The sequence below is a fragment of the Giraffa tippelskirchi genome, chromosome X, assembly GCF_054371585.1.
Source record: "Giraffa tippelskirchi isolate mGirTip1 chromosome X, T2T-mGirTip1v1.2.pri, whole genome shotgun sequence".
Classification (NCBI taxonomy): Eukaryota; Metazoa; Chordata; class Mammalia; order Artiodactyla; family Giraffidae; genus Giraffa; species Giraffa tippelskirchi.
In genome coordinates, this window is record NC_137289.1 from 2,002,041 (window position 1) to 2,024,608 (window position 22,568).

The 22,568-nt window shown below is 46.8% G+C and overlaps 1 protein-coding gene and 2 long non-coding RNA genes across 4 annotated transcripts in view; 1 reads left to right on the forward strand and 2 right to left on the reverse strand.

Moving 5' to 3' along the window:
- MECP2 (methyl-CpG binding protein 2) overlaps window positions 1–22,568 on the reverse strand; it is a 51,095-nt gene that overhangs the window by 14,034 nt on the left and 14,493 nt on the right. The gene's annotated exons all lie outside the window — the stretch shown is intronic.
- On the forward strand, window positions 4,112–15,235 carry LOC145536080 (uncharacterized). Its single transcript, XR_014075648.1, has 2 exons — window positions 4,112–9,940; window positions 10,153–15,235. It is a non-coding gene; the product is annotated as an uncharacterized LOC145536080 (long non-coding RNA).
- On the reverse strand, window positions 10,453–16,215 carry LOC145536079 (uncharacterized). Its single transcript, XR_014075647.1, has 3 exons — window positions 15,563–16,215; window positions 14,239–14,334; window positions 10,453–12,109 (listed from the first exon to the last, which is right to left on the reverse strand). It is a non-coding gene; the product is annotated as an uncharacterized LOC145536079 (long non-coding RNA).

Sequence of the window (22,568 nt, forward strand, 5' to 3'; positions counted from 1 at the left end):
AATGAGAATGCAGGACTTCTTCTTCCAAACTGGAGACTTTGGAGCTGGTCGCAGTAGAGCATTAAACCAAGCATGGCTCTTCTAGGCCTTGGGCGTGATATAGGCTGCATGTCCAGGAATAGATGAGATTTTATTCTGTGAGGGATGAGACGCCCTCAGAGGGGTTTTTCTCAGAGGAGCGACATGATCAGATGAACAGTCTGAAGAGGCTCGTCGTTCATGGAAGACAGTGGGAGGCAGGATGAGTGCTGCAGGTGCACTCACAGTGTGGGGCGCTGCATGTTTCTTAGGGACTGACATCCATGCACGGGAGGAAGAGCAAGCAGACCAGGGCGGGGGAAGAAGTTGAAGTGCAATGCAGGCTCCAGAAAGCTCCAGGCCATCTTGGGCAGTGATGGCAGGGCAGGGGTTTGGTACCTGCTCCCTCCTTCACCCACCCACGGCCCTGGGATCAGCCTGACCAGGTGAGGAAGCTCTCACAGCTGAGACCAAGGCCAAGGCCAAGGCCAAAGGGGCCGGCAGCTGGGGATGGCCTGCAGACTGCACTCCTGCTGGGGATCTGCACGGTCACCCCCGACTGCCCTGGGGCTCCGCTGCGGAATGTAAGCAGGGGATGCTGTGGTTGGCCTAGGTGCCATCAGGGGAGGGCATTTGTGTGCCAGCGGAGCGCTGGAGATCCAGGATTCTGACTTCCGTATTTCACATTTTCCATGTTGAGGCATTTCACTTTCAAGGGCTCAAGGCTAGAGACAGAGATCTGGTAGTCCTCAGCACGGAGGTCTGATGGGGCCAGCGAGCAAGTGAGGGTCCCTTGTGGACAATTTCCCTCCCGTTATCTGGCCTTGTGACAAGGAGAAAGAATCGGCAAAGGAGACAAAGCGGAGCGAGGCAGGAGAAAAACAATCAAGTGGATCTGTTCAGATTATTGGTGGTAAAAGCAACAGAGACCAACTCGAGCTGATTTATGCAGAACAGGACTGGATTAAACAGCTCCTGGAAGATGGAAGGTGGTAATGTTTGTACAGTATGAATATACTTAATACCACGGAACTGTACACTTAAATGGGGGCTCCATGGTGGCTCAGATGGTAAAGCATCTGCCTGCAATGCAGGAGACCTGAGTTCGATCCCTGGGTCAGGAAGATTCCCTGGAGAAGGAAATGGCCACCCACTCCAGTACTCTTGCCTGAAAAATTTCATGGACAGAGGAGCCTGGTGGGCTACAGTCCATGGGGTCGCAAAGAGTCGGGCACGACTGAGCGACTTCTTTCTTTACATTTCAATGGTTATTTTTTTTCAAGTGTATTTTACCCCAGTAACAAAAATTGGGGGGAACAAAAGTCTATTAGGTGGGCCAGAGGGCTGGAGAAACAGGTTTGAATCTAGTTAGCTAGGAACAACATTCCAAATTCTGCTGCCAAGGTGGCGCAGGGCAGCTAGCACTGTGTCTGCCACCCTGCAGGAGGCAGCACTGGCCACATCACAGCAGCCACTGTGACCGGGGAGCTGGCCCTGCTCCCTTGGGGAGGGTGGGTCTGATGAGCCAGCCAGAGACACATGGCCATACCTCCGTGCAGGGCTTAGGGCATTTTTCTCTGCCAAGGGCCACATAGCAAGCATTTTCTGCTTTACAGGAGGCACAGGCTTAGTCACAACCACTCAACTTGCCAGTGAAGTGGGAGAGTAGCCTCAGACAATGCATACAGGAAGGAGGAGGGCTGGGCTGCAAGAAAATTTTCTTTACAAAAACAGGCGGTGGGCCAGATTTGACCTTCAGATGTAGTGTACCTACCACGGTTCAAGCTGAAAGGGCAACTATGAAAAAGCAGCATAAAGCATTTTCAGTGGCTCCAGTCAGAGTCTCTCATCAAACTCCTAAGATGGGGTGGCTCAGATGTGAAGTAAGAAAACCAAACGAAGCCACTGACTCTGCACCAGGAGAGGGTGCTGGTGGGACCCCTGAAGAGACACAGGAAGGGGATCCCAGGAGACAACAAGCCTGTTGGGAGAAATCCCCACTGGCCCAGGTAAGGCAAACATCCACTAGGGGCGGAGCAAAACTGGGGGGTGAGAAAGGGGAATATTCAGTAGACAAGTCATGAAAAGCTTAGGCAAAGAGGGAATAGAGAACTGGGCAGCAGCTAAGGTGGGAGTGCTTGGTGAAGCTGGGAAATTAGAAAACACGTCTGTACAGTGATGGGCAGGATTCATGAAAGGAGGGAAAACTGACAGATTCCAGGAAGTCTTTGTCACCAGGGGAGCTGTGTGCTAGCACTTCAAGGGTGGGGCAGCCTCCAGGGACATGAAGAAGTCCAGGCTGTGACCTTGGTAGTGGCTGGCTCAGGTCACTGGAGCCGAGATGATCAAAAGTTGGGAGCCAAGCAACAGGAGGGCCCTCCGTTGCTGTTAGTCACTCAGTCGTGTCTGACTCTTGGCAGCCCCATGGACTATAGCCCGCCAGGCTCCTCTGTCCATGGAATTCTCCAGGCCAGAATACTGGAGTGGGTTGCCATGCCCTCCTCCAGGGGATCTTCCCAACCCAGGGATCGAACCCAGGTCTCCTGCACTGCAGGCGGCTTCTTTACCGTCTGAGCCATCAGGGAAGCCCACTACATGCCTGCTTAAGTTACCTGTGGGATGAGATGGTCGGGAACAGCCAGACAAAGCCTGTGAGCCTGGCACCAAGTTCTTGATAGAGGGGGGGTGTCTGGGGGGCAAGCAGGCTTGCCGTGGGGACTTGAGTTCAAGCATCACAGCCCGTGTTCCTCAAAGACTGGGTCATGACAGTGGGGGACATGCTTCTGCTCCTCCTCCTGCCCAGGGTGTGTGGGGTGGGACAGTCAACACTGTCCTTTGGTGGGGAGGGACATGCAGGAAGCTGCAGCTCGAGAGGAGAGATCTGACCCCAAGGGGGCAGGTCTTCATGTCTTCGAGCACCTGGCAGAGGAGGAGGTGCAGCAGGGGAGCTTGGACAAAGGCCAGGAGGCTGAGTGCAGCTCTTCATGGCTGGAAGGCACACAGCTGAAAGAGGCAGGACTCGGGTGAGGGGCCGTGACGCCAGCAGAGGACGGGGACCTGCTCTGGGGTCCAGCAGCGGAGTGAGGTCTGACACTAGACCCCGCAGGGCCAGGAGAGACGAGAGGGAGAGCCGGAAGGCTTGAACCAGGCTGGGGTGGCCAGGAGGCAAGGGGGAAGAGAGGTGGGAGAGAGGAAGAGCGGAGCAGAGCTGGTGAGACCCATTCCCAGATGGTGGGACCGGGGCTGCCTTCCACTGTGACACAGATCGGACGACCCAGGGTCTCACCTGCCCGCCTTCTGGTTGATCCACCTTCTTTCTAGGGTGGGGGGCGGGAGGGCGGGCAGTGGGCTGAGGAGAACGGAAGGGAGAAAAAAGGACCAGGACTCTAAGTGCCTTGCATGGTCAAATCGGCACACACACGTACACATATACACCCTGTGAGCCTCACACACACGCACACACATCCTGTGAGCCTTTCTCTCTCCCTCTCTCACATACACACACACACACCCTGTGCCACACACACACACACACGCACCATGAACACACAAACGGTAAAATATGAACACACACACATCCTGTGAGCCTTACACACACACACACACACACACACCCTGTGACCCTTTCTCTCACACACATACCCACACACTTTGTGAGCCTTTGTCTCTCTCTCTCACACACACACACACCCTGTAAGCTTTTCTCTCTCACACACACATACACTGTGAGCCTTTCTCTCTCTCTCTCACACACAAACGGTAAAATTTGATGGACACACACACACACCCACCCACCCTGTGAGCCTCTCTCTCACACGCACACACACCCTGTGAGCCTCTCTCTCACATACACACATTGTGAGCCTTTCTCACTCTCTCTCTCTCACACACACACATACACCCACCCACCCACCCACCCCGTGAGCCTTTCTTTCACACAAGGAAAAACAAGTTCGATTCCGTTCATACTCATTTTCAGTGCTCTTTCTCACCACCTAACGGGATGTCAGCTGAAACCCCAAGGTTCACCTGTGGACTGAGCTGATGGTGACCTGACGCTCCCGAGATGACTGCCACTGAGGCAGGAGGGGATGGGACAGCACACGGGTGCCGGAGAACTTGCTCAGCCAACTTTAGATCTCTGAAAACGCCTCTAGGGTTTGTGGGACCCCCTTCTGGAAAATGAGAGCTTCCTGGAGCTAACAGACACAGGTGTGTGTTGATAACACCCAATTCCACTTCAGATCCTTTCCCAGAGATGCACTCAGACTTGGCTACACTCACAGAGACTACTCTGCTTGAACACACAGCTCCCCACGACCAAGTTGGTGCGGCTGAGAGAACCACACCTCTGAAATGGGTCTTTGGTGGGATAAGAATTCCGGGGCACTTGAGCCTACCCGAGCTGTTTCTGGTTCCAGTGTTTCACGTGCACCTGAAGGCTGAGGTAGACTGACTCTGTATGTGTGGGAATGCAGAAAAATCTTCTACTGAAATGTCTCAGCTCGAGGGGTAAAACAAAGAGCTATATCCCTTGCTGCTAACTGCCTTCTTCCCAGAACTCTGACGACCTATGAAGGGCACTCACAGACAAGAAGAGGAACGCGTACCACCCCAAGGACGCCAGGGGAGGCTATGGTGGGCGAGAAGATGCAGCCCTCGCCCTCAGTGGCTTCACCTGATAGGAGACACGCGCAGCAACAGACAACTGAATCATCACCTAGGATACTGGGAGAGAAGGCCACAGAGCCCAGGGTAGCAGGAGGGGATGAAGAGACGAGAGCCGAATGGCACGACCTAGTTGAATTCCACTTTCTGCCAGCGAAGAGCTGCCAGGAGGAAATGCAAATTTTCACAGGCCATGGAGAGGCTACTAAGATACATGCTGAGCCTGATACGTTCTCACCTGCAGAGCATGGGTTAAGGACCAGCCCAGCGTGGGCTGCTGCAGATTCCAGGAGTGGATCCTGGTCAGGCAGGTGGACAGTAGCTGGTCTGGAACCCCCGCCCCCGCCCTGTGTGTGTGTGTGTGTGTGTGTGTGTGTGTGGTGAAAGGACTGAATGCGAATGTGATCCCAGGAGCTGACAAAGGGGGACGTGAAGCTACGAACAAAAACTACTCTTGCGGAAAGCCTCACATGGAGAAGAAGCAAAGCGTCCAGAGGTAAAGGGTAGGGAGCCGAGAGAGAAGATTCCCTACATTTGTGATGGAATCTAAGTGAGCTTGCAAGGGATGTTCCCTGTTTTTCTTAACAAGAGTGTCTCAGCTCAGGCTGCCACGTGAAATACCACAGACTGAGTGGCTTGAACAACAGAAATTTATTGCTCACAGTTCTGGATGCAGAAGTCCAAGATAGAGGTGCTGGGAGATTCCTTGCTGAGGGCCCTTTTCCTGGCTTGCAGTGGCTGCTTTCTCAATGTGTCTGCCTCATGGCAAATGGCAGAAAGGGGTCTCAATGGTGTCTCGTCTTATAAAGGCACTGATTCCAGTGGGTCCCAGGCTCATGACCTCATCTAATCCTAGTCAGCTCCCAAAGGCCCCACTCCAAACATCCTCCCATTGAGAGTTAGGGCGTCAACGTATGAATTTGGGGGGACACACACACTTTAGTTCATAACAATGGAGATGCTTATGTTCTATTGTTAAATGGTAAATGAAAAAGCAAAGTATGACACTATGTACACTGCATGACACCAATTAAAACTCATTCCAAGAGATGGTGGTACAGCGGTTTAAAAATGGGTAAGATGGTAAATTCTATGTTATGTGTATCTTAAGATGATTAAAAAAACCCAACTTAATCCAGTGGAAGGCAAGAAAGGAGAAAAAAACAGGAAATGTGGGAAAAACAGAATGCACAAAATAAAATGGTACAGACAAATCTAAATGCATTAGTAATTAAACAGATGTTAATGGATGTAACAGACAGAATGATTTTTTTTAATCCAGCTATTTGCCATTTTCATGAGCTACATCTAATCCATAAAGACACAGAGAGGAGGAAAATTCAAAGCGGCTGTGCTGACCGAAAACACAGGTGGCGTAGCACCATTACTATCAGATGAAGCAACAGTCACGGCAAAAGCACTACTAATTACCAAGAGGTTCATTTCGTAATACCAAAGAGCTCGATTTACCAGGAAGACAAAACAGTTTCTAAAACTGAAAATTTTGTCTTAAATAACAAAGGTAAAATGAGAAAACTGGACTTTGTGACACACGCTCCCCAGTAGTGAACGGAAGCAGAACAACAGTAAGAAGAGAGGACACTTTCATAATGGACGAGATGAAGGAGCTTCCTCTGGCTTCTATTCCCCACCAACAGCCCATGCTCATCCGGTCCTGCACTTCTTTACAAGCCATGAGGCAGACGCCCCAGAGATCACAGTCTTGGAGCATGGTGCCATTTAGCTGGAACTGGATTTTTAAAAATAGTAACTAGGAAAAAACCCACAAAGCCATGTACTTGGAAATTAAAAAAAAAAAACAAAAAAACCCACACATTTCTAAATGATTTGTGGGTCAAAGAGAAATCATAAGAGGAAATTTTTTAAAAAACCCTTCAAGCTGACTTTCAGTGGAGATGCAATACACTGAAACTGGCTCAATGCAGCTGAAATTGTTTGAGGATCAGCTTTAAACGCTTATGTTCGAAAAGCTGAAAACCAATGAGCTAAGTTTAGACTTAAGAAGTGAGAAAAAGAAAACCAGAGAATGTACTGCAAGAAAGTAGAAGATATAATAAAGTTTTACACCACTCAATGGACTGGAAAGCAGATATACAAGTCAAACAGGACAACAAAGCCCACGAGTTCCCTTTTTCAAAGACCAGTAAAACCCACAGGTTACTAAGGAAAAAAAGAGAGAAGGAACAAAATAACAACAATTGAAGGAAAAAGGAAACAAATATGGATGTTGCAGAGGTTGATGAAAAGCTAAGCACAGCTTCTTGCTAGTGAACTTAGGAATGTAGACAAAATGGGCAAAACTACACCTTAGCTGTGATGACCCGAGCAGGTGCAGGGAAATCACCATAGGTATAAAAGTACGTGTCTGTGTACAGAACACCTCAAGGGACACAAAGAAGCCCCTGGAGACAGCCATTCCCTGCAGAGGGGCCCGGGCGGTGGCAGGGACACTGAGAGACCAAGCATCATCAGAGAGCTCCCACTTCCTGAGTTGTGAACCATGTGCGTAGGCTGCCTGCTCGATAGGGGATCCAGATACGTCCAGAGGCAAGGCATGCACCTGACTGCGCGTGCAGGCCAACCCGGGATGTGGGCTGACAGCGATGGAGTGGAGCCGAGCCCAACATTCGCTAGCACTAGGTCTTTTCTTTCTACCCGGCCTTTGAATCTTTACGAATCTGGTAGGCAAAAATGGCAGCATGCTTGTTTCCACGCATGTCTCTGATTATCGCCGAGGCAGAATTCTTTTCCTATCTTCATTGGCCACCTGTCTCTCTTCTGTAAGAGTTTCCTGTTCATAGTTTTAGCTCATGGGTGGGGGCTGGTACTAAGTTAGCAATAAGAACTGTCGCACTCAAGTCTAGAATGAGAAGGAAATTTAACAGTTGGTTCTGGGGCACTCAGGACAATCACTGCTCCCACTGCCCAGTGGGAGGCATTAAATCTAAGATAATTCATTGGAGGGTGAGCCGAGCTTTAACTGTTTTCTCCAAAGACTTTCAACTCGCCAGGATCCCGAGAAATTGCACTGCCCCATCCCTCCGTTCAGAAAACCGCCTCTGGTTGTCAAGTACCACTGTGCTTTGACAGAGGCCAGGGTCTGCCAAGAGCCCTGCTCACAGTGGGCCCCAGCAGGGCTTCCAGTCCTTTCTCACTCCCTGCCCAGAGGGGCCCGTTGAGCTATTCATAGTACTCCTGGGTTGTTAACCCACTGCCCAAATGATACACAGTCCATCAAAAAGCTCAGGCCAGGATGCTTTCCCAGTCACTGCTTTACATCCAGTATCGCTCAGCTGTCGTCACAAAAGCACCATTTAAATAAAGGCAACGCTGAGGCTCCGAGGAGGAAAACGGGACCTGAGAGCTATGTGAGTGAGCCAGGATTTAATCCTAAAGTGACATGGCTCCAAAATCCCGTCTATCCAGCCTACTCAAGATAAAAGTGAAAGCATCAAGGTCCCAGTTGCAAGCAACAGAAACCACCTCTAGCTAGCTCCAGTCTCAAATGGGTTCTGCAGCAGAAGCTGGAAATGCAGAGAAGACTAGAAAACTCAGCCCCCCACAGCAGCTGCCTGACTGAAAACACGGCCTAGGTGTTATTGCGGGGACCACCTGGTCGGGACCTCCACCTTGGGCGGCACCACGACTCCATCATCAGACATCAGTCACTGCCTTCCTGCTGCACGGGCCGTTACTGTGACTTCTTTCTCACTGTCTTTCGAGAGTCCGAGTCTCCTCAAAGACAAGAGGCCATGTCGGTGAGGTCCTTGGTGGTCCAGGGCTTAAGACTCCATGCTTTCATTGCTGAGGGCCCAGGTTCAATCCCTGTTCAGGGAACTAAGATTAAAAAGTCAGAGTCCTGGAGGGCAGAATGGGTTTGGCCAAGGCTGGGTCTCAGAGTCACCCTTGAGCTTCAGAAGACCAATGGAAATGAATTATCTATCCCCCGTGGCAGGTACTGCCAGCTGGCCCCCAACACCTAGGTCCTCTGTCTGCCCTCCTCACAGGACCGTGTGCTCCACTAAGGAAAGCTATCTCCCCGCTTCTTGCAGAGCTGGGACGGCGTCCTGGTAGAGAAGAGAACATAGCAGAACATGCTGCCTGTTTGAATCTCCTGCTCTGGCCCAGTGGACACCTCCCTGCCAACAGGCTCTCCACGTGCTCACATGCACCTGGCTTCACTGACGGGACTCGGGAGGCAGAGACTTCATTTTTCTTTGTTACTTGGAGGAAAATCACAAGGTTGTGTTGGACACAAACCAGCCATTTTGTGGTTCCTGCTCTCCTCTTGAGCCTCCTTCCTCTCCACCCATGCCACCCACCCCTCAAGGTCATCTCAGAGCGACAGGCGGGGCTCCCTGTGTCATACAGCAACTTCTCACCAGCTATCTATTTTACACACAGTAGCGCATATATGGTGACGCTTTCTCCATTTGTCCCACTCTCCTTCTCCCACTGTGTTCACAAGTTTGTTCTCTATGTCTACATCTCTATTCCTCCCCTGCAGATATGTTCATTAGCACCATTTTTCTAGACTCCATATATATGCGTTAATATACAAACTCTTTCTCTTTCTGACATACTTCAGGCTCTAGGTTCATCGACTTCATTGGACAGAACTGACTCAAATGCATTATTTTTAATGGCTGAGTAATATTCCACTGTATATATGCACCACAGCTTCTTTATCCACTCATCTGTCGATGGACATCTAGGTTGCTTCTGTGTCCTGGCTATTGTAAATAGTGCTGTGACGAACGCTGGGATACATGTGTCTTTTTCAATTATGGTTTTCTCAGGGTATATGCCCAGTGGTGGGACTGCTGGGTCATATGGTAGTTTTACTCCTAGTTTTTTTGTTTTTTTTTTAAGGACTCTCTGTACTGTTCTCCATAGTGGCTGTATCGATTTACATTTCCACCAAAAGTGCAAGAGGGTTCCCCTTTCTCCACTTCCTCTCCAGCATTTATTGTTTGTACACATTTCTGGATGATGGCCAGTCTGACTGGTGTGAGGTGATACCTCATTGTAGTTTCAATCTGCGTTTCTCTATTAGTGATGTTGATCATCTTTTCATGTGTTTACTGGCCATCTATATGTCTTCTTTGCAGAAATGTCTGTTTAGGTCTTCTGCTTATTTAAACAAAATTTATTTATTTGTCTGCACAGGGTCTTAGTTGTGGCATATGCGTTCTAGAGTTCCCTGAATTTGCCTACAATGCAGGAGACCTGGGTTCAATTCCTGAGTTGGGAAGATCCCCTGGAGGAGGAGATGGCAGCCCCACTCCAGAATTCTTGCCTGGAGAATCCCATGGACAGTGCAGTCTGGTGGGCTCGTCCATGGGGTCGTAAGGAGTCAGACATGACTGAGTGACTAACACTTGCACACTTTTTCCTAACTAGGTATTGAACCCAGACCCCCTGCATTGGAGCATGGAGTCTTAGCCACTGGGCCATGAGGGAAGTCCTCCTTCTGCCCATATTTTGATTGGCTTGTTTTTCTGATATTGAGCTGTATGAACTGCTTATATATTTTGGACATTAATCCTTTGTCAGCTGTTTCATTTGCTATTATTTTCTCACATTCTGAGAGTTGTCTTTTTACCCTGCTTACAGTTTTGTTGTGCAAGAGATCTTACTTTTAATCAGGTCCCATCTGTTTATTTTTGTTTTTATTTCCATTACTCTAGGAGGTGGGTCAAAGAGGATCTTGCTGTACTTCTGTCAAAGAGTGTACTGCCTATGTTTTCCTCTAAGGGCTTTATAGTTTCTGCCCTTACATTTAAGTTTTTAATCCATCTTGAGTTTATTTTTGTGTAAGGTTATTAGGAAGTTGGTTCCAGTTTCATTCTTTTATATGTGGCTGTCCAATTTTCCCAGCACCACTTACTGAAGAGGCTATCTTTTTTCCATTGTATATTCTTGCCTCCTTTGTCAAAGGTAAGGTGTCCATAGGTGTGTGGGTGTATCTGTGGGCTTTCTATCTTGTTCCACTGACTCTATATTTCTCTTTTTGTGCCAGTACCACACTGTCTCCATGACTGTAGCCTTGTAGTATAGTATGAAGTCAGGAAGGTTGATTCCTCCAGCTCCATTCTTTCTCAAGATTGCTTTGGCTATTCGGGGTGTTTTGTGTTTCATATGAATTGTGATTTTTTTTTTTGTTCTAGCTCTGTGAAAAATACCGTGGGTAGTTTGCTGGGATTGCATTAAATTTGTAGACTGCTTTGGGTAGTATAGTCATTTTCACAATATTGATTAGGAAGAGACTTTAAAAGGCCTTTGTGTGTCCATTCACCACTCCTGGGCTCCTGACATTTATGGAGCCACAACAGTAGCCACGGACAGCCTTTCTCTAGACTTCAGGGCACACAAGGGAAACCACAAGCCTCTAATTCAACTTTTAGGCTTTCTTAAGTAGAAGCTAGGATTCACCTGCTTCAAACCCAAGATCCAAAGAGTAGGAGATTCTTTTAACACAAAAAAGGTATCGAGTACTTAGAAGTAAACAAATGAAAAAAAAAGTATTCATGATAAATCATACATGAAGTTTACTTGCTACACAGCTTTTTCAGCAAGTTATCACAATCACCATGACTCAAGCTACTGAAAAACGCAATTAATTCTGAGCTTCTTTCTTCCTATTTCTGTAGGCTAAAAAGGCAGCCTTTGAATTGCGTATAAGTGAATTCAAGAGACAAAAATAAATCCAGATAACTCAGAATGTACCAAGGATAACACATATGCCTTCTATGTGATAATCTCTGGGAATTATTTATTCAAAGAACTCACTGCATAATAAAAAAAAAAAGCTTAAAAATCAAACAATTAATGACACCACATACCACCTCCTACAATACCAGATTCCTTTTCTTCGTAGTAGTGGGTGTTGCAATCCATCCAGGACAAAAACGAAACAAGGGTTTGAATTGCTGAGACTAAGAAAGGTCGATTAGCCAGAGCATCCTGCCCTCCCAAACCAGAGCCACTGGGCAGGTAAAGGAGCAGCCCAAGCCCACAGAGTGAGCTGGGACAAGGTCCAGGCAGCGGGTATGCACACACGTGTGCCCCAAAGCTGCATGGTGAGCCAGAAAGCCTGCCCCTTACGGCTCCCAGGAGACCCAGGGAGGGTGCCATCAGTCACTCATGCTGGGCGCTGGACTCCGCAGGGGAAAGCCCCGAGGAGTCACGTAGGGTCCCTGCTCTAGAAGTTCATGACCCGCTGGGAAAAGCAACGTGCCAGACGCAGCTGTCCCTTCTGGCTACAGGGCCTGCACCAGATGTCTGTAGGGGTCGCTCGGGGCCCAAGGGAGGGGCGGTCAGGCCCCCAGGCCCAGCAGCTGGGGTGGGGCAGGATCTGCCTCTTCAAAGGCCATTCTCCTGAGTACTTTAAGCTGCACATCTGTTGGCAAAACACAAATATTGTTACTCAAATATGAAGCCACAGATGGCAAAGGCACCTGACAGCCTTTAAAATTCCTTTCTCCTGTTTTGCAAAGCTGCCCTGGGAAACCGTGCTGTTAAATTATACACTTGTAAAGGATGTACAGACATACCTCAGAGAGACTGTGAGTTTAGTTCCAAACCACCACAAAAAATGCAAGTATTACAATCAAGCGAGTCACACAAGTTTTTGTCGTTTCCCAGTGCATATAAAAGTTATGTTTATACTAGACTGCAGTCTATCAAGTTGTACGAGGGCATTACATCCAAAAAAATGTGCAGATTTTACTTAAAAACACTTTATTACTAAAAAATGCTAATCGTCATCTGAGCTGTGTAATAGTAACATCAAAGATGACTGATCAGAGGTCAGCATAACAGATACAGTAATAATGAAAAAGCCTGAAAGACTGCAAGAATTACCATAATGGAACACAGAGACACAAAGTCAGCAAATGCTGCTGGGAAAAGGGCACCAACAGACCTGCATGACGAATGGCTGCACAAGTCTTCAGTTTGTAAAAAACGTACGACCTGTGAAACACTATTAATAAAATAAAGCACGATGAAACAAGTCATGCCTTTCTGTTCAAAAAATGGAGGACTTGGGAATTCCCTGGAAATCTGGACTCCACACCTTCACTGCCACGGGCCTGGGTTCACTCTGTGGTCGGTGAACTGACATCCTGGAAGTCGTGTGCCATGGCCCAAAAAACAAACAAAAAAAAAGTGGGGGACTAGTGTGGGTGCCATTTAGATTTTCATTAATGTATACCGTGTTTTGGGCTAATTGCAAATTCTCCAAAAGTGTCTTAAACTCTAACTCCAAGGACTTCTCTGGTGGCCCAGTGGCTAAGAATCTGCCTTGGAAGGCAGGGGATGATGCAGGTTCGATCCCTGGTCGCAGACCTAAGATCCTACAGGCCTTGGGGTGACTAAGCCCACGCACCACAAGTACTGAGCTTGCACGCCCCACCTAGAAAGTCCATGTGATGCAGCGAGAGATCCTGGGTGTGGCAACAAAGACCCGAGGTAGACAAATCAATCTGAAAAAAGAACAACCTCCCTCCCCCAAAAAAACTCCAACCCCACACATCTGCCCTTTGTGTGCACTTTCTGCTCCAGATTGCAGATTTGATTAAACCATAAAGAATATTGGTGCACTTGGACACAGAGAAGCTACTGAACCAGTACCAGAGCAGGTTGTAGTCTAGGCTGCCCCTCTGAGTATAAGACAAAATCTGAGAGCAAGGTCCCACTGCCCATCCACCCATCCACCCAGTACGTGTGCATGATTCAAGGCCCTGGAGATACCCCAGGGGAAAGGCAGGGAGAGACTGAGTCACACAGCATACAGGAGATGGTAAGAAGGGAAGGGTGAGGCAGGGGAAAGTGGCCGGGTGGAAGCAGGCATCCAGCTTCAGGGAGGGCAGTGCTGGGAAGGAGCCAACTGAGCCAACCTGAAGGAGACCAGAAAGGGAGCTGTGGGATTCCTGGGGGAAGAATGTTCCCGACAGAGGGAGAAGCCGGGCTGAGGCCCTCAAGCAGGGCAGGACCTGGAGGGGCCAGGGGGGCTGCAGTGGATGGGAGGCCAGAGGAGGACGGCAGGAGTGGAGCTAGGGAGTGAGCAGCTCAGGGCTCTAGTACTGGCTTTCTGAGCTGACCACCAGGAAGACAGAGTTGCTATTTACTGGGAAAGGGAGGCCAGGCAAAGGCCAGGCCTGAGGGACCGTGAGCTCAGGCTCAAAACGGTTCAGCTGGAGAAGCCTGCCAGAAGCCAAGCAGAGATGGCAAGTCAGTGCTGGATGTGCCAGTCTGGGGTTCAGGGGGCGCGGTCAGCCTGGAGACGTGAAGCAGACAGCTGGTGGCTCGCAGGCGGGGGTGAGGGTGTAGAGACGTCTGAGCCCCAGGCCCCCAACAGCATGCAGGGAGACCTGGCGCACACTCAGCCAGGACCTCTCAGGACCCGGGGACACCACACACCATTCCCTGGTAGCTCAGTTGGTCAAGAAACTGCCTGCAGTGCAGGAGACCTTGGTTCAATTCCTGGGTTGGGAAGATCCGCTGGAGAAGGGATAGGCTACCCACCTCCAGTATTCTTGGGCTTCCCTGGTGGCTCAGCTGGTAAAGAATCCACCTGCAATGCGGGAGACCTGGGTTCGATCCCTGGTTCAGGAAGATCCGCTGGAGAAGGAAATGGTGACCCACTCCAGTATTCTTGCCTGGAGGATCTCATGGACAGAGGAGCCTGGCGGGCTACAGTCCATGGGGTCACATAAAGTCGGACACAACTGAGCACTCAAAGTAACCATAAGTAAGCCACCTCAGTGAACACAGCAAATAACCCCACCCTAGACAGTTCTGCCCCAGCAGGAACGACAGATGGTTAGATAAACATTCTATCAGAAAAGGACCAAAGCTACCGTTTGGAAAAAACAGGGCATTCAGGGAAGGCCCAAGTCAGCAGGTGCACAGCCTCAAGGGAGGGGAGGAACTGACTCACATGGATACTGGGGTCACTGACAGTGCAAACAGTGACAGAGTTTTATTTTCTGGGCTCCAAAATCACTGCAGATGGTGACTGCAGTCATGAAATTAAAAGACGCTTGCACCTTGGAAGAAAAGCTATGACCAACTTAGACAGCATATTAAAAAGCAGAGACATTACTTTGCCAACAAAGGTCCGTCTAGTAAAAACTATGGTTTTTCCAGGAGTCATGTATGGATGTGAGAGTTGGACTATAAAGAAAGCTGAGTGCTGAAGAATTGATGCTTTTGAACTGTGGTGTTGGAGAAGACTCTTGAGAGTCCCTTGGACTGCAAGGAGGTCAAACCAGTCAATCCTAAAAGAAATCAATCCTGACTATTCATTGGAAGGACTGATGCTGAAGCTGAAGCTCCAATACTTTGGCCACCTGATGGGAAGAACTGATTCACTGGAAAAGACCCTGATGCTGGGAAAGACTGAAGACAGGAGGAGAAAGGGACGAGAGGATGAGATAGTTGGATGGCATCACCGACTCAATGGACATGAGTTTGGGCAAGCTCTGGGAGTTGGCGATGGACAGGGAGGCCTGGCGTGCTGCAGTCCATGGGGTCACAAAGAGTCGGACATGACTGAGTGAATGAATAACAACAACTAGCCATCAGAAGAGGCATGAGAGAATCCTCTGCTAGTCTCCAGAGGGAGTGGAACCACACAACAGCTTGATTTTAGACCTCTGGCCTCCGGCACTGTGCCAGAATGTCCTGCTGTTGGTGGAAGGTGCCCACTTTGGAGTCCTTTGATGCAGCTATCCTGTAAATTTATCAGCTTCTATTTGAGCTCTACTTCTCACTAGACTCCTGAGCTTTTACAAAGGATCTATGCACCTTCTGCCCTCCCCGTCTTTTTCAAAGAGGAAGCGCCTACCTGGAGCCTGCCCTTCCACGGCCTCTCGTCAAGCAAGGACTCTGCTCGTCCAGGATGCCATCTCCTCCATCTCCACCTCCTCATGCAAACATGCTCTCAGATCCATCTACCTGAAAAAGACCCTCTGCAACCCCACAACTGACAATGACCCCATCCACCCCTATTTTGCTGGTCCTTATCACAACAAAACTTCTAAGAAAGAATTGTGTATACCCAGCCTCCACTCTCTCACCTCCCACCCATCCATTCTAATCTGGCTTCTGTCCTCAATGCCTCTGATAAAGCTCCCCACGTTACAGCCAGCTCCTCGCTTAAATCCTTCACCAGAGGATGACCAACTGTGTATATTCATGTGCTCTTAGCCCTCCAAATCCAAAGAAACGAAGTTCAGACATATAAAGAGGAAGAATCCTCCAACAGACTACAGAAATGATAGCAGGAGGAGACTTCTGAACAGATGAGATATGCTTCACAAATTTCCAGATGCTGGAAATAGTGTGTGGACTAACAGAGTGAATGTCAGTCAAGGAAGCTACAAAGGAGAGGGGAGCCCCTGTTAAAACCCCCCAAAATGCTCAGATCAGAGCAGACCAGACTTGGGGCAAGCAGTGGCCCTCAAACTCTCCCAGACAGACAAACCCCCTGGGAGGTTGTTGACCATCAGATTCCGATCCAGAAGGTTTGGGTGCAGGGCATTTTCAGCCAGCTCCCAAGTGACCGTGATGGCACTGGGGTTGGTGAGCGTCGCACACGTGGAGTGCAAGGTGCCACTTCCTCCCACAGGCCAGAAACCAGACAGTTTTTTCTAAGTCTGCGGCTGGAACCTTTCTGTCCTCCCTGCAAGGCTCCTGGTGGAGCTAACAGTAGCCCAAGCAAAGCCCACCTCCATCCATGGCATCTGTCTGCTTCCCACCAGAGCCAAGTCTGCAGGTCGGCCTGCCCTGCTCGGCCCTCCGCCCCCATAAAACTCCTACGCCCACCCTCCCCAGGGGAAGGGACCCTGCAGGACAGGGGTGACTCCACCAGCGAGCAGGAGCAGGGGGCCAGCCACCCAGGCCTCCTGTCCCCAACACGAACAGCTCTCCAGGGTTCAGGGAAGAGACCCAGCAATATGGAAGAGAGATCAATTCTGTCCCTAGAGGACACAGAGAATATTCTCATGTTTTCGAAGATAATTTAGCCATAAAACCAGAACAGAAACATCTACAAACAAGAAAGAAACAGACGATGGGAGTTCAGAGGTTAAAAATGGGTTAGTCACAAATACAAAACAACAGAGTATCACTGTTTACAACAGGAAAAGACTGAGAAGTACCCAAATGTCCATCCACAGAGAGCTGCTTGACTAAAGCATGGTTCATCCGCACAACAGAGTCTGTGCAGCAGGAACAAGAAGAATGCAGAAGGGAGAGCTCCGTACCACTATAAGCAAGGAGGGTATCAATGCTGGTAGGGAGTGATATCCAGGACAGAGGAAGTGAAAACAAACAAAGTAAGATGCAGAACAGTATATCAAACATGTTTTTTGTATAAGAAGGATAAATAAGAATATATGTATATATTGGTTTACCTTTTTGCAAGAGGAAGCAGTAGAAGGATAAGCAAGAAACTAATAACTTCTGAGCATTATATGGGCTTAGCTTCTTCATATTAAAATTTTTTTGCCTTTAAAAAAATTATATCTTTCAGGTATACAGCATTTGACTTCTGTTATACAATACAAAGTGGTCACCACCACAAGTCTAGTTACCATCTGAGGGTTGGCTTTTTTTAAAAATTCAAGCCTGTTATACTAGATTCAATAGATACCAAATTTCATTTCAATACATGTGATTGGAATAAGTATAACAAAACAGAATTATAAAACCCACACATTTTGTTTACATGTACATAAAGTGTGCATATAGGCTATCAAAAGAATCATGTAGGAGGAAACGGTAACCCTCTCTAGAATTTCTGCCTGGAGAACCCCACGGACAGAGGAGCCTGGTGGGCTACAGTCCATAGGGTCACAAAGAGTCAGACACGGCTGAAGCAACTTAGCACACACATAAAGAATCATTATGACAATCATAACTCTGTTATTCCACAATCATAACTGAAGAAATTTCCTAAAGGAGCAATTCCCCAATTAAATTAGGCTTGACTGTTGGACCATCAAATACTTTACATATTCTACAACTAAAGAAAAAAAGTAAACCACAACACTGAAAACAAATAAAGCTAACTACATCAAATCAGTAACATAACCACACAAAAAAAGAATGATTCCAAGTGACTTTTCCCGAAAACATTATGAAGAAAAATTTGAAACATACAGAAAAATTGAACAAACTGTACAAAGAACACCCACATATATATCACCCAGATTCTACCATTATTGACATGATTCATCCACACATCAATCCATCTTATTTTTGATGCATTTCAAAGTTCACCAGTACATTTCATCTCCAAACAAGTTAGCATATATATCATTAACTAGAGATGAAAACTCATTTCATTTTTTTTAGGTAAAATTTACATCCAGTGAAATGACAAATTTTAAGTGTACCATCTGATGAGTGCTGTCAAGTGTATGCACCTGTATAAGCCAAACCCCTATCAAGATAAAAGACGTTACTATGGTCACAGGAAGTTCCCTGGCAACATTTGGTGTTGTCAGTTTTCAGTTTTGGCCCTTCCAGTGGGCGTGTCGTGGTATTTTATTGTGGCTTAAATTTGCAATTCTCTGATGACTAATGTTAGCACTTTTTCATGCGAAAACTGGTCATCATTCAGATGCCTTCCTTTATGAAGTACTTACTAAAATCTTTTCCTGTTTCATAAATAGACTGTCTTTTTTATTATTGAGTTGTAAGAGTTCTTTATATATTCTGAATATAAGTCATTTTTCAGATATACGACTTTTCTATTTACAATTTGTGTCAACTATTTCTCAGTGACTTGTCTTTTTTTCTTAATCTTACCTTTGGAAAAGCAAAAGTTTTAAGTTTTAATGAAGTCCAATGTATCCATTTTCCCCTTTAATAATTATTGCTTTCTGTATGCTAAGAAACCTTTATCTCAAGATTATGAAGACATTCTACTGCTTTTCCCTAAAAGCTTTAGATCCATAATTAATCTTGAATTAATTTTCATGTATGGCACGAGGCAATGTGTTCCAGTTCAGTTGCTAAGTCGTGTCCAACTCTTTGCAACCCCATGGACTGCAGCACGCCAGGCTTCCCTGTCCATCACAAACTCCCAAAGCTTGCTAAAACTCATGTCCATCGAGTTGGTTTTGCCATCCAACCATCTCATCCTCTGTCATCCCCTTCTCCTCCTGCTTTCAATCTTTCCCAGCATTAGGGTCTTTTCCAATGAGTCAGTTCTTTGCATCAGGTGCACCAAGTACTGGAACTTCAGCTACAGCGTCAGTCCTGCCAATGAATATTCAGGACCGATTTCCATTAGGATTGACTGGCTTGACCTCCCTGCAGTCCAAGGGACTCTCAAGAGTCTATTCCAACACCACAGTTCAAAAGCATCAATTCTTCGGTGCTCAGCTTTCTTTATGGTCCAACTCTCACATCCATACATGACTGTGATGTGATAGTCATGATCATTCCCAGAGTCATATTGGGAAAACCATAGCTTTGACTCGATGGACCTTTGTTGGCAAATATCTCTGCTTTTTAATATGCTGTCTAGGTTGATCATAGCGTTTCTTCCAAGGTGCAAGCATCTTTTAATTTCATGGCTGCAGCCACCATCTGTGGTGATTTTGGAGCCCAAGAAAATAAAGTCTGTCACTGTTTCCATTGTTTCCCCATCTATTTGCCATGAAACGATGGGACTGGATGCCATGATCTTCGTTTTTTTAACGTTCAGTTTTAAGCCAGCTTTTTCACTCTCCTCTTTCACTTTCAGCAAGAGGCTCTTTAGTTCCTCTTCACTTTCTGCCATAAGGGTGGTGTCATCTGCATATCTGAATTTATTGATATTTCTCCTGGCAATCTTGATTCCAGTTTGTGCTTCATCCAGCCCGGCATTTCTCATGATGTACTCTGCATATAAGTTAAATAAACAGGGTGAAAATATACAGCCTCCTTTCCCAATTTGGAACCAGTCCATTGTTCCATGTCCAGTTCTAACTGTTGCTTCTTGACCTGCATACAGATTTCTCAGGAAGCAAGTAAGGTGGTCTGGTATTCCCATCTCTAAGAATTTTCAAAAAAAAAAAAAAAAGGAACTTTCCACAGTTTGTTGTGATCCACACAGTGAAAGGCTTTAGTGTAGTCAATGAAGCAGAAGTACATGTTCTTCTTGAATTCTCTTGCTTTTTCTAATGGATGTTCGCAATTTGATCTCTGGTTCCTCTGCCTTTTCTAAATCCAGCTTGAACATCTGGAAGTTCTCAGTTCACATCCTGTTGATGCCTAGCTTGTAGAATTTTGAGCATTACTTTGCTAGCGTGTGTTGCTAAGTCACCTCAGTCGTGTCCGACTCTGCGACCCCATAGATGGCAGCCCAGCAGGCTCTGCCGTCCCTGGGATTCTCCAGGCAAGAACACTGGAGTGGGTTGCCATTTCCTTCTCCAATGCATGAAAGTGAAAAGTGAAAGTGAAGTTGCTCCGTCGTGTCCAACTCTTAGCAACCCCATGGACTGCAGCCCACCAGGCTCCTCCGTCCATGGGATTTTCCAGGCAAGAGTACTGGAGTGGGGTGCCATTGCCTTCTCCGGCTAGTGTGTGAGATGAGTTCAACTGTGCAGTAGATTGAACATTCTTTGGCATTGCCTTTCTTTGGGACTGGAGTGAAAATTGACCTTTCCCAGCCCTGAGGCCACTGCTGAGTTTTCCAAATTTGCTGGCATATTGCGTGCAGCACTTTCACAGCATCATCGTTTAGGATTTGAAATAGCTCAGTTGGAATCCCATCACCTCCACCAGCTTTGTTCTTAGTGATGCTTCCTAAGGCCCACTTGACTTCACATTCCAGGATGTCTGGCTCTAGGTGAGTGATCATATACCATCGTGGTTATCTGGGTCATGAAGATCTTTTTTGTGTAGTTCTTCTGTGTATTCTTGCCACCTCTTCTTAATATATTCTGCTTCTGTTAGGTCCGTACCGTTTCTTTTATTGTGCCCATCTGTGCATGAAATGTTCCCTTGGTAGCTCTAATTTTCTTGAAGAGATCTTCAGCCTTCCCTGTGGTGAGCAGCAGTTGAAATCTCTATTCATTCCTTCTGCCTTAGCTGGAGTTGAGTAGAGTTTCTATGAAGAATTTGCCTACCTTCCCCACTGCCTGTGGCTAATCTGCTTTCCAAAATTTCTGCCTTCATTCCTCTTATTCCTTAACCCTTGAGTCTAGGTGTCTATCAAAGTCTCTGTTTCCCTGCAGCAGCACTAAGGAGGACTGCCTGTGGGTAAATAGCTGTTTTTCATCTAACGCAGTTTCCTTCTTCCAAGTATCGACTTTCCTCTAGTTTCTGCCTGTTTCCAGTCACTCTCTAGTGCCTTAAAACAACTGGTTTTTTATTTCTGTCTTGAGTTGTTAGCTGTTATCTGCAAGGAGGTGGGGGGTAGTCCAAAATGAGCTACCTCACTCCTACTAGAAGCAAATCCTCCAGGTGGTTTTTGAACACAATAATCTTGATTTTATGTCCCTGGTGAGATACATCCTAAGGATAAGAAGAAATCTGAAACTTCCTTCATAATTATTATTTTCATAGTACTAATGATATTATAATTTGATAATTATTTTATGTATATTACAAGATAAAGTAAGTAACCTTTAATGTTAATTAGGAATGAACTTTTCTTGTGAAAGAAAAAGATATACAAGGGTAAAATAAAGTTGAAGACAAACCCGCTAATGTTAATTTAATGACAAACCCTCTAATGTTAATTTCCATTGTAGATATCGTTATGTTATTTGTGAGGTGAGAAAGCTTTTCAGTATGTTTTCTAGCTTTGTCCACTGAACGATCATAGATACAATAGCACCCCAGTAAGAGTGTGTACATCTAACACAGGAATCTTGGATTCTAAATACCATTTCCCAGTAAAAGGATCCAGAACTCTTGGAACCAGTTCTGGAGTAGGAAAAGCACACATTAGGATGAAATGTCTTATTCCAGAAAGCAAAGAATCACTCAGAGACTAATTAATAAGGGTATGCCAAGATGACACAGGTGCCAGCATAAAGGAAATCTCACTGGTCAAATCTGGAATAATTTGATCAAGAAAGAATAGTGACTTTGGCTGCATTGTAAAACATTTAATAAGTAAAATTCCATGAGTCTATATTGACATGAAAGAGAATAGAAAATGCAACAGCAAATATTTTGCCACCATTTCAGGTGATCATTACACCAACTCCTTACTCTGGAATTTAGTTATCAAAGGCAAACATTTAGCATTTATACTGATCCAGAGTTATTATATCCCTTTCCATAGAGGGGAAGTGTTTTATGGACTAAAAGTGATGGGACAAGGAACCACTGTTGTGAATATGAATGCCAACAAGGGAGGTGATGTAAGCTGTCTTCTTTCATAACTCCCCAACTTTGTCAAATCAAGAAAGATGCATAAACATACACTTTGGTTTTGCCAGTAACCAAAGAAACTCAAAGGAGACACCATGAAAAGCTGGCATCGAATCTCGGGGTCATGGAACAGGAAGGGAGAGGGCTAGACTGTTGTTTTCACCATAACCTCGAGGTTATGCTGTTATCAAGTGGCTGTAATAGTTTCATTATAAAATCAGAATCCGAACAACCTAACCCTTTGATAGTTTCCTATTGTTATGACATTAACATCAAAAATCCTGTACCCACCTTGTCAGCTTCTCAGCCTGCATCTCAGCCCCCACCCCCTGCTCTGCCGCAGCCTGCTTAAGTATCTCAGTTGATGAAGCTCTGGCCAGACTCAGGGCTTTCACAGGTACTCTTCACCTGGAAAGCCCTCCCCCACTCTGGGCTTTGCCCCCTTGGTCCCTCACGTCAGCACTGCCTCCTTA